The sequence below is a fragment of the Chelonia mydas genome, chromosome 5 (assembly GCF_015237465.2).
Source record: "Chelonia mydas isolate rCheMyd1 chromosome 5, rCheMyd1.pri.v2, whole genome shotgun sequence".
Lineage (NCBI taxonomy): Eukaryota > Metazoa > Chordata > Testudines > Cheloniidae > Chelonia > Chelonia mydas.
In genome coordinates this window covers 114,805,625-114,817,700 of record NC_051245.2, presented here as the reverse complement: position 1 = coordinate 114,817,700, position 12,076 = coordinate 114,805,625, and positions in this window count along the sequence as shown.

Genomic DNA, 12,076 nt, shown 5'->3' with positions numbered 1-12,076 from the left:
TTCAATAAAAAACTAGTGTTGTAATACAAAATAATCAAAATCAAAATAATTTGTTTATTTTAAAAACCTAAATGGAACACAGATTTATGTCAGACAAATTGGAGTGAAAAATATCCTTAGTGAGGAGGAAAATGACTTCAATAAAGTACTATAATTTTTGTTTCGGGGTTATATTCCAAGGAGAGTCAAGTGGGTTTCAGCTGTTTAAAACACTATGGTTCTAATGTATTCTTACTGGAGTAGCATTTAGGAATCTCAAACAGGGATCAGGGCATTATTGTACTAAGCTCTCTTTTTAAATAAACAAACCTCATGCAAACCAATCACCAAACCCACAAAGACAGTCCTGCCCAGGAAGCTCTCTCAATCCAGGATTTAGACAATATGCCACAGTGGAATAAACAGAGAAATGTGGGGGAGGGCAAAGGAATAGTAGAGACAAGTGTGTTTACACAGATTTATAACCACATTGGTCTCAGACCCAGTTGAAAATTTTCCAACCGAACATTCTTCCATCAGAAAAATGCTGATTTGTCAAAACCAAAATGCTCCATGGGAAAGTGTTGATTTCAGTTATATGTAGTTTTTTATCAAGAGTTGAACTTCATACTTTGTAGGTTATATCTTGTGTGTGCCATTTCCCACCTTCACTTCTCATTCCAAATCAGAGCCCAGAATCACTTTGGTCTGTCTGGCAACGTCATTGTCTTTAATGACCAGAGAAGCAGCTAGAGCAAAAAGGCATCATTCCAACATCATCACACATCAAAAGGAACGTGAGAGCAGCCATCAGGGAACATGCTGATTGGTGAGGATGCCGCATGTGGGAAGTGACATGTTCCTTGCATCCTGAAAGAACCAAGAACCTGCAGCTCCCAGAATCTTGCCACTGAAAAAGGCAGAGTGGAAAGGTGAGCTGAGCATGTGACAGGGTCACTTATAATGGACCATAGTGATCTAGTGGTGGAAGTCCTTCCCCTCAGCAGCTCCTGGGTTGCCATTTACTGCATCCCCATGTGTTAGAAACACACTAACTCATACTCGAGACCCCCTAGCTGAACAGGCCTCTGAAGATGGAGGGAACTAGCTTTTTAAAACTCCGTTTAGCCAGTTTCCTTTGGTAGGAATTGATGTCTGGGGACAACTCTATAAAATTGTTCAGATAATGAGTTGTTTTAAAAGTGACCTTTTGAACCACTAAATTCCTGTTCAGTGAAGCCTGGTGATACTCTGAAGGCTATTAATACAGCATGTGCATTTACATGTGAATTTATACTTAATGGATATTGTTGTTCCGTGTGGGAAATGACATTTTAAATAAGTTTTTAGGGGGAAGCAGAAAAATGCAGTACATAGCACTAACATTCATCCTCTTTCATCCTTTCCCTCCTCATGAAAACAGCTACTGCTCAAGCAATTGCCTGGAAAACATTGGGAAGCCTCTCTCTTCTGTGAGAACTCCAGTTTATAATGCCAGTGGTGATTTTCCCATCCTTCTCATTCACGGTAGTACTGGTTTTGGCATTCTCTTTGCTTTGTTACCTTGGAGCAGTTGCTTAATCCCTCTGTGCCTCAGTTCCTCTTCTGTAAAATGGGGATAATGGATCCTACCTTGGTTTTGTCAACTTAGACTGTAAGCTCTTTAGGGGTTGCCTCTTGATGTATGGTTGTACAGCACCTAAAATAGGGACCTGAGTTTGGTTGGTCTACTGCAATACAAAATATAAATAACAATTCCATGATATCTGCACCAGGGTATCAGGAAATCTTCCATTCTGCTTCTGCATTCCAAGTTGGGTTTTTATTTTTGTTGATATTTTAAAATGACTGATACTTTCCATAAGCTTAGCATGCAATTGGTGTGAAGATATGAACAGGAGGTCAACACATTTCTGTTAAGAATAGTTACTCAGAATTCTGCTTCTCCCCAAGATACTCTGCAACCCTTTTTGAGTGTTATACAACCAGCTCTATGGATTTTCTAAGTTCCATCTCTCACAAAAAGTCACAATTTGAAATGATTTACTAAAGTATATTTCAATGTGATCTATCTTCTGTTCTTGCAGTTCTAATGCAGACTTGTAGACTGTAACACCTTTAGCCGTCGCTTTGTGATATAAGGTATAAAGTGACATGTCTAGGAGGTTTAGGCTAAATCACATTGGAACTGTGCATTTTCATGGTTTCCTTGTCTAGCAGCCACAGAGTTGACTACTAATCTTGCCAAGCAAAACCCTTCCTGTTTTGAACGGTAGGAAGCTGTAGTTAATTCTACATCCCATAACAATATTGGAACAGTTGGCGCACATGTGGTAATAGGAAACCATATACCAATTTAGCAGTGAAAACATGATCTTAAGGAAATGAGTGAGTGTATTTGTATAATCAGGGTAATAGCAAGACTGGTACAAAAGGAAAAGCCAAGCAAAAAAAGAGTTGCCGTTATGACTATAAAATCAGCAGGCACTTTCATAAGTTTATCAGCAGATCAGGAGGAGGAAAAGTGCTTATTGTGAGAATATGAATTGTCCATGGGAGTCTGTGCTAACTAGCAAGACGCTGTGCTGTACCACACAGAGCAATAATAGAATGAAACTGGAAGATTTAGAGGAGTTTACATTTCCCTCTATGTATTCAGAATATTATGATGCATCTTAGCCTAAATGAGCTCTGAACTTATGTTTACCACCAGTGCAGGCTTAACCAAAGAGAGAGATGGAATCCCTCTTTTTCGAACCCCTCAAAAACTCTCTTGATACACCTCTGGAGTCTGATCAAATATGAGGAATAAGGCCACTTCTGAATGTGCATAGTCCCCATGGTCCGTCCCTGCCATTTGACTGTAGGCACCTATGGCTATCTGCCCTGACTCCACTGTAAGAGAGTTAGAAAACAAAGCTGATCCACAGGAGCTACCTAATTCAATCCCCAAGCCCTTTGAAATGCTGAGAGACCGAAATCAATATCCCTTCCTCCTTAAATCGGGGCAACAATTTAGTATCTGTGCTCCCCATAGCTTTGGTGTTCCATGTTCAATCCTTGCTTACCAGATCACTGGATGTGTGCGTCATGTCAGGGAACGAGGTTGTCACTCAGCTATTCTGTCACATCAACCAAAATCATATTAGTCTTTGTGTTAAGAATGTATCATGCAGATGACCCCTGATGCGACAGAATAGCTATCCAACAACCTCTTTCCCTGATGTCACACAGACACACACACACAATTGGGGATGAGAGAACGCAGAAGAAAGCCAAACACATTTTTAGCTGTTGGGTAGGCTCCTTTAAACAACATTCCCTCTTGTCTTGCTCTGTACGAATGCTATGGCAGGTAATCAAGATATGGAGGACTCCCTGTAACAACTAGAAAACGGATGATGAAATGGGGGCGGGGTGGCTAGTCTTTCTTTTGAATTGAAGAAAATCTCAGACTTTCTGGGACCTGAGCTAGAGTCTCCCTATTAAAAATTAGAAATATCGTGATCTCTGTAGGAGAATGTGATTTTGGCTGGGAAAGTGTTTTTCTTTCCTACGAAGTAAACCCCATGGTATTTGGTCCTTGGCTTTCCATTTGACTAGGCTTTCTCATCTCCACATGGCTTTCTCTGTGGCTCAGAGGGAGCTGTAAGACTCAAATGCTGGCACAGAATATATGGCATCTTAAGGTTCCCCACAGATGCCTGGCAGTTGGGTTGGGGAAACTTGATCATTCTCTTCTCCTGGACCTCAGGGAGAGCTTTCCTGTTATCCTCATAAACCTGGATGGAGCAGACATACAGACTTCTGTCTTTGGTTGGGTGTGGGGGCATTGGATGGCTGTGTAAGCGCTAAGTCTCCAGTTCTATAGCTGTCTCTGTATTGGTGGTTCCCTGAGCCTGCATAGCCCCTTTGACTTCCATGGTGGTGGATCCCCAAAAGACCCAAAGTCCTTCCTGACAGCCAGTCACAGAGGTTGATCCCTGTTTTGACTGGAAGTATTTTCACCTGAGTAGCAACCCCATAAAGCTGATTTAGGCATGACACTTTTGTTCAATCAACACTGCATGCATCTCAGGAGCAAAATCAGACTCCAGCCAGCCTAGCTGCCATTGATACCATCAGGTTCAAGGTGCCTCCAACACATTACAGAAAAGACCTTTCATTTTTTGTCAACAAGGGAACAATTTTAAATGGTCATGTGACCTAAAGGCACCATCTTGACAGGCAGCTTTGTTCCAGAATTCACCTAGAAGAGACTTATTAGTCCTCCTTCTGAATTGGGGAATTGTGGCACACAGAAGGCAGGAAGCTTGTTCATTTTAGCTCTCCTCTTGCAACCTGCTGTGTCATTCCCTGGCTTGGAGGGTTGTTTGGGTGGCAGTTGTGTCCTGAACAGCAAGCTGGTTTGTGAACAGGGTGGACCTATTGTGGAACCAACACCCAGAGCATTCTGGGGTTGGCAGAACATAAAATGCCTCCACTACTTCCTATTGGATCTGGTCTTCGGTGTTTTGATGACATGTGTTGGTTATTTTCCAGTTGTTGTAGTTGGGTATATTCTTGGTCATTACTAGTTAAAATGGCTTTTTGCTAAAGTTTAGAACATACTTTGTCCCTTTTTAGGTATTGTCTTGGCCTGGACATCCCCTGCATTTGTTTGACCTCTTTTTTTTTTTTTTTTTTGAATTGACTGATTCTTTTTATTTAATTCTTTTTAAACATTTTTTCCCCAGAAAATGTAGTTGTTGGCAAAAGTGCCTGGTAGACAGCCCAGGAGACTAAGGTCTTCTCCCCACATAACAGCAATAGCAACAGTATATGGGTTTCCACATAGTCCCATTGATTTGCCTCACCCCTTTTACAAAGGAACCTTTCACAGCTCCAGCTTCATAACTTTTCAGTCCTTGGACTGTCTGCTATCACTGTAGCAGTGTGCCAGTTATAATGATGGATTATGTCCTATAGACACTTGTCTACGTGGGGTTTTATAGGAATAATTTCCCCCAGAATGCATTTTGGAAAGCAGGCCCTTTAAATTTGGAAATGACAACAAGCAGCTGCAGCCCGGGAACACTTATTGTGCAAGTGTCTTCAAACTGCTAAGTAACCTTAACTAGCAATCTATTTTTTTCTCGAGTATTTCTGTCGGAGATGGCATATTCTCAAGGCTGCCTCTGAATCTATGAACTAGTTGTGAAAATAGTCCCTGTTCATTTACAAACTCTCCAAACTATCCAATCCTGTGTTTGCTCACTCCGAACAAGGTATAAAGTGTTGACATTTCATTTTTCAGAAATCATGTAAGTTTGTGAAAAGTATATTGGAAAAATTAGAACTGATCAAATTATATTTACCAAATACATTATTCAGGCTCAGATCCTCAAAGATGTTTAGGAACTAAAATACTTTTGAGGATTTGGTCCTCAGTGACTATTGCAGTTTTTCAACAAATAAATTAAATAATGAGGTCTTATTTGTGAGATTTCATCAGCTCTATTGCTGGTCAAATATAATATGTCAAATTATTTGAGGAATAAATACTAGAAATATTAACAATTATTTTCCTAATATGTGTTCCCTTTTGTTTCTTTCACTATAGTTTTGTTCCAACGCTGTCCTCCACTATACAATTGATTACAGAGCTTTGCTCTTGTGCACAAGAGGTGGCAGCAGGTGCTGAGCTGTGGTATTAAAGATGATGACCTAAATTCCCAAAACATTTCTTTCTCTTACAGACATGAAGTCTGTCCTATTTCTTTTAATTAAACTTCCATTTTAGAGAACTGTGATAAAATCATTTTTATGAAAGTGGGCAATTACCTCCAGGTAATTACCTTTGTGCATCTAGCAGAAGATTCAGTTCAATAAATGCTTGTGTTTCTAATTCTCTTTTTAAACAAGCAGGCAATTCTAGACTCGATTCCAGACCCCTCAAGTACTTATGTGCATGCTTAACTCTGTGCACCTGAGCAATCCCAATGGGATTGCTTCCATGCTTAAAGTTAAGCATGTGTATAAGTGTTTGCAGGATTTGGGCCCTAAATATGTAGAATCAATTCAGCCACAGAATACTATAGAATATAGGATGCCATTTATGCCCATGCAAGATAAAAATTAATGGATCAGATAATGGTAAATGATTTAGGGGTGCTGACGTAAATTCTATCTGAGAGTGAGAAGATGACTTAAGTTTTTTATGTCGACACTATAAAACAGAGACAGAGATGGACACTCTCACATATATTTGACTTAACAAAAATAAAATAAATTGACTCAGAAGATAAAAGAAGGGAATCCAGGATATAATAAATCTGTGCCAAACTCTGGTAGCAATGTAATATAATCATAATTTATTAAAGCTGTCTTTAATAAAGTGCAATTTGATTAGAATTTTTCTAATCTATAAAGTAATATTAAGGATTTGTTTTCAGTTTATTAAAAGAAGGGTTAGAGTTTACTCATCTTTGAAGACTGAGAAATGTAATTGAGAGCAATGGATTAGTCTATACTGGTGCTGATTATTACAGCAGTGTGAATTCATGATCAGTGACTAGTATTTAGAATGAATTATCATGGCTTTTGAATTACTGATACTGATCTGCATTCGTTTTCCTCCATTTTACCAGTGTAACTGATGTTGCAGTATTATACCCTAAAAACTTTGGGGGAGGGGAAGTAAAATTATGGGGCAGATCCTTTGCTGGTGTACACCATAATAGATTCAATGGAGTGACACTGATCTGGGTCTCTGTTCACATATTTGTGTGTGCGTTTCCCTGCCAGATAACTGTGAAAGATTATTCTTTGCTGAATCATTCTGATGATTCCAGAATACCTTGTTCCTGAAAAATTTAAAGGCAGCAGCCACATTAACAAAATGTGGAATAATGAAGGCTATTTTCAAATTGTTACCATTCTTCTTCATAACACATATGACAAGAAATAGTTATGCTGAGCATTATATTCCATGAGTGCAGTGCCCAACATGTTACAGGGAGGCACATTTATTGTCACTTCTATTACAACCACTGTCACTGTCTGGAGTATTAATTCCATATGCACACGGCTTGCAGAACACCAGATCATCATTTCTGTGGAAACACACTCTAATATGATATTTGTCCCAGATGTTTATTGAATATTATCCCAGCAGAGATCTGCAGGCCATGAATTTTTGATGCATTCGCGAGCTCTCCATGGATGAGTCAAAATACACAATCTAAAGGCAACTAAGCATCGGATATTTTGCAAAGTAAACCTTTTAAAATCAAACACAGTCCATATCCCTTGAATTCCTACAACTTTGTGAGGTACTGCCTTTATAGAATAACCTACCTTGAACTTGCAAGGCTTAAACCTGCCCTCCCATCACTGAACAGCCTTGCAACTCATCATGTGTCGGCTTATGCAACGACTGTGGCTGATTTTTTTCACAATACAGGGTACATGGCAAATAATGGAGGGCAGAGTTCAGCTCTTAAATGTTTAGTTGTGTTAAGTATGCATCATCCATGTTTACGCTGTTTTTTTTTAACAGAAGGGAATAATACTGAATTCATAAAAATGTGGGGGAAATCCTGCTTGTTAGCAATATATAGCAGAGCTATCATAGCAAATGTGCAGCAATTCCATGGGAAGCAATGCTGGAGCTCAAAAAGAGTTATGAAATTGGGTGAGACTCTGTAGTTTTTCGGTTTTGTTAAATTTCCAGTGTGGTAGTGCAACTGTTGTTTCTGGAACGATAGCCTTGGAATGGGAAACTTTGAAAAGCACCTCAAGAGTTTATGAGCACAAGTCTCAGAAAGTCAATGGGATTGAGCTCCTAAATCTCTTGGGCAATTGTGACAATTTCGGCCTAAAGATATAGAGATAAAATAGAAAAGTAACAACTGGGCCTGATTCTCCTCTCCTTTAAGCTAGGGTGGATGAGGACTGATTAATTTAAGTCAGTGCTGTTAGATCAGTGTAACAGTGGTGCAAGTGAGGGCAGAATCAGGTGTGCTGAGTTTAGTTAGTGCTTAGCTTAACTGCAGGTGGTGGGGGAAAAGTTCTGAGTTCTTAAAGAGACAGATAAAACTCCCCAGGAGGATGTCAAATAAATGTTATATATTCTGTCCATGAAATGGCAAGCATTGCATTATCAAAGTAAATTGTATTGGTTCATTATATACTGAATGCATGACAGTAGGGTCAACTTTGGATTTCCAAAACTGAGCAGACCATAGGGCATTGTTTGTAGCAATTCCTGGAAATATACTTTTTTTCAAGTTAACTATTTCGTGGATGTCACATGCACCATAGCAATGACTGTATCAAAGATGTCTTTTACATATTTGCATAAAAAATGGAGTCCCCGTGTTACTGATCAGAAAGCATGGCCTAGAAAAAGTAGCAAGGCCCCTGTGGTCTGCAGCCCTTCCCTCCCCATTCTGGAATTTTTACAGCAGCTTTAATTGTAATAACCTATAACACAATCAGTTACAGTTTCCGTGGGGTTAACTGTTTTCATTTTAAATTGATATTTTGTTTTTCATTTCATATTCAATGTACCTTAGAATTTTACATTGAAAACACATAGTCACATTGTAGGGTTTGTGAAGGGAAAGCCAGACATTTGGGCAGGTGGTAGGGAACAAGTGGAGCTTTTGGCACCCAGGGAGGCCTGAAGGCAGACGGGAATTTTGGCATTTTGCAAGGCTTTTGACACTGGGGTGGGGAGGGGCAAGCATCTCCTTTTCCCCTCCCCCTTGGTAGGGATTTGAAATTCTCATCCCTCATTCCAGTAACTCTTAAGAGTAGCCACCCACTCCACTAGTTCTCACACCATCCAACAAGGATACACGTCTTAGCTGGAGATATCCCCTAAAATAGGGGTGAATCAGTTAACTATGAAAACATTGAAAATGTCTTCATTGGGTTTCAGATATGATCTGCCATTCAAATCAGAGAACCAGTTCACTGCACTCAGCACGAATGTGTTAATCTGCAGACTCTGGAAGGCAACGCTCCATCAGTTTATAGTGGGCTCAACTTTTGAAGAATACCTTTGCAACCAGAAGGGCTACGGAAATGCTTAGATTCTGCTGCGCCATTCCATGGCAGAATCTATACAGAGGCAAGATTCTGCAGTGAATTCTGTGGCCACAGAAAATTCTGATAATTAATAAGATAGATAACTGAACAGCAATGGACACACACACTGCATTGCTTGTAGTTGCCTATCCTGTATGCACTCTTGCCTCTGTGTATGGATGTATCATTTTTCTACATGCAGTGCATGTACATGCAAACTTTTCTGATGGACAGTTAATTCAATGAAAAATGCAGCTTTGGAAGGACCCAAAACCATTCCCAAATTTGACAAGAATAGTTTTGGACTTTCACAAAATAGCTAGCAGTAGAAGTAGTGCTACTGTCACTACCATTGTAACCCTGATCTCAGTGGTTATGGCACTCATCTGGGCTGCTGGAGACCTAGGTTTGAATCCTTCCCTCTGAAACAGATCTGTAATGGGCTTCTCTGAGTCCTCAATAATTTTGAGAAATTTCAGATTAGGTTTGGCCCAAACCACTTTTTTTTTTAAACTGCCACCAAACCAAAAAATCCAATTATCCGCCCAACTCTAGATCTCACCCCAGCCCTTTTAATTATGTTCTGAAGTTAACAGCGAGACAATGGAAGCCATGAAGCACATATCCAGTGAGTTTCTGTTGGCCTGTGTTTAAAATGTGCTCTTATGTATATTGTGCTGACTTCAGATTTCTTGTGGGATTTACAACCAGCCCTAGGAAGAGAGAGTTGCAATAATCTAACCTGGAGGAATTGAAAGCATGGACCACAGTAGAGAGATTCTTGTCTGAGTGGTTTTGGGGAGGGGAATGTGCAGCTTCCTGACCAATGAAATGGACAAAAGCATTCCTCACTCCTGTGACAACCTGCATATCCAGGAGTAAAGACGAGATGACGTGTGGTCTGATACACACAGTTGTTGTGAACACTCTGACCTTAACCAGTTCTCCTCCTCGTTAACCTTGCTGCAGTCTCTCCCTAACTGTGCTAGAGCTGAGAGTTCTTCATTCACCTGATTATCTCTTCCAAACACTGTTGATACCATGTTAATAGCAATGGCTGCACAGTTGGAAAAGGAGACGTTCATCGGGGTGTCACTGAGACACTAACAGCAGTGAGTCCATGTTCCGGAGTAATCTCATGTAGGAGAAAGGACAGTATTGAGCTTTTCAGGACTCCAAAATAGATGGTTAATGGACAAAAGAATCAGAATCCCTCTGGACTCTGATAGGGATTTCTGGTGTGACGGGTTGGACCCCCCTTCTAGGATGCCACCTGATGTACTGGGATTTCACTGAGCCTGCCTGCTCCACTAGCCTGGGCTCCCTTTCCCTGTTTTGCTGAATCAGGCACACACACACAGGTAGGGACGCACCAGCTGTAGAATCACACAGAGTCTGCAAACAGCTCTCCATGAGAATACTCAGCTCGGAAATCATCCAGCACTCAAGTGCAGCTCCCCTCTGGAAAGTACACCCAAAATAATATTGTCTTGCACAGCAGAGAAATTTATACAATGTAAGCTCATAAATTTGCCCCCTACCTCAATGTGGAGGAAGATTTGCTCAACTTCTCCCCTCCCCCGCAGTTAGAAATTGCACAAACTGGGTTTAATAATAATTAAAAAGGTTTATTAACTATAAAAGGTAAATTTTAAGTGATTATAAGGGATAGCAAACAGAACAAGGCAGATTACTAAGCAAATAAAACAAAACACGCATACTAAGCTTAAGATCTTAGAGACTGGTTTCAAGAAATAATTTCTCATGCTAAATGTTGTTTTAGGCAAGTAGCAGAGTTTCTGTAGCTTAGCGTGCCAGTTATTTCTCTTTACAGACTAGACTCCTTTCTTAGTCTGGACTCAACCCTTGCCTTTCCCACTGCTTAGTTCCTTTGTCTCTTCAGGTACTTTCAGCAGTCTTTCTTCTTGGGCAGGAAGGCAGTGGAGAAAGAGTCCTGTTTCCCTTACTCTCCAGCCTTAAATAAGATTTGTATAAGGGGGGAATCTTTTGTTTCCCCGTCTTGACTTCCCCCTTCTTTTAGTGGAAAATTACTAGAAGTCCAAGATGGTGTTTAGTACCAGGTGACAGGACCACCTGACCTACTAGTGTCACAGCTATATCCCCGAACGCCTCTCAGGAAGGAGAGAGATTAGTACCTTATAAGTCTTATTGTTTCTTTCTAATGGCTCATCAGGGCTGATGGCCTGTTATCTGGTGGGTATTTTCCAAATACACACAGAGTTGTAATTGTTACATAGTCAATATTCCTAACTTTAGATGCAGAAATGATACATGCATACAAAACAGATAATCACATTTAGTAAATTATAACCTTTCGGATGATACCTTCAATACCCATCTTGCATAAAATATGTCTCAGTTATGGCATATCCATATCATAACCATATTTCCATAAAGAATATGGGGTGTAACATCACACCTGGATTCAGCATAGTTCTTTCCTGTTCACCTCAAGATTTTGCGTTTATGTCTAAATGTTTGTGTCTAATATTTAATACTACTTTCCACTCTAAGGGTGGGTACTTGATCATTTGGAGTTTAAGTAACCTTGCACAAACAATAGTTATTTAGGAAATCATTACTTCATTTGATATAGCCAGTAAGTAACTAAAAAAAATTTGTTTGGGGTTTTCACCCACAGAGATTCTTTTTAGATGGTTTAATATGACAGTTTAATAATAATTGACCGTATTGAATCCAGACATGAACAGGGCTTTAGAGTGGGGGAGGTAAAAGGGTTAAAATTGATCTAACCGATGTTAATTTATTGAGTAGTCATTTGGATGGGATATAAAGAAAAACATCTGAAAGAGCAGTTTGGAAGCATAAAGATTAACATGTGGCTGTCTGGAAACTATTGTCTAAAAAGTTTGGTTTTCCTTCTTACATGAAAGGCTTTGGAAATGTCTAGTTTCATTAAAAATGTTTTAAGTAGTTTTGATAATTAGAATATAAGACTTCAGAATTTCTAAATTTCATGTCTTAAGTGACTTTTAAAAAA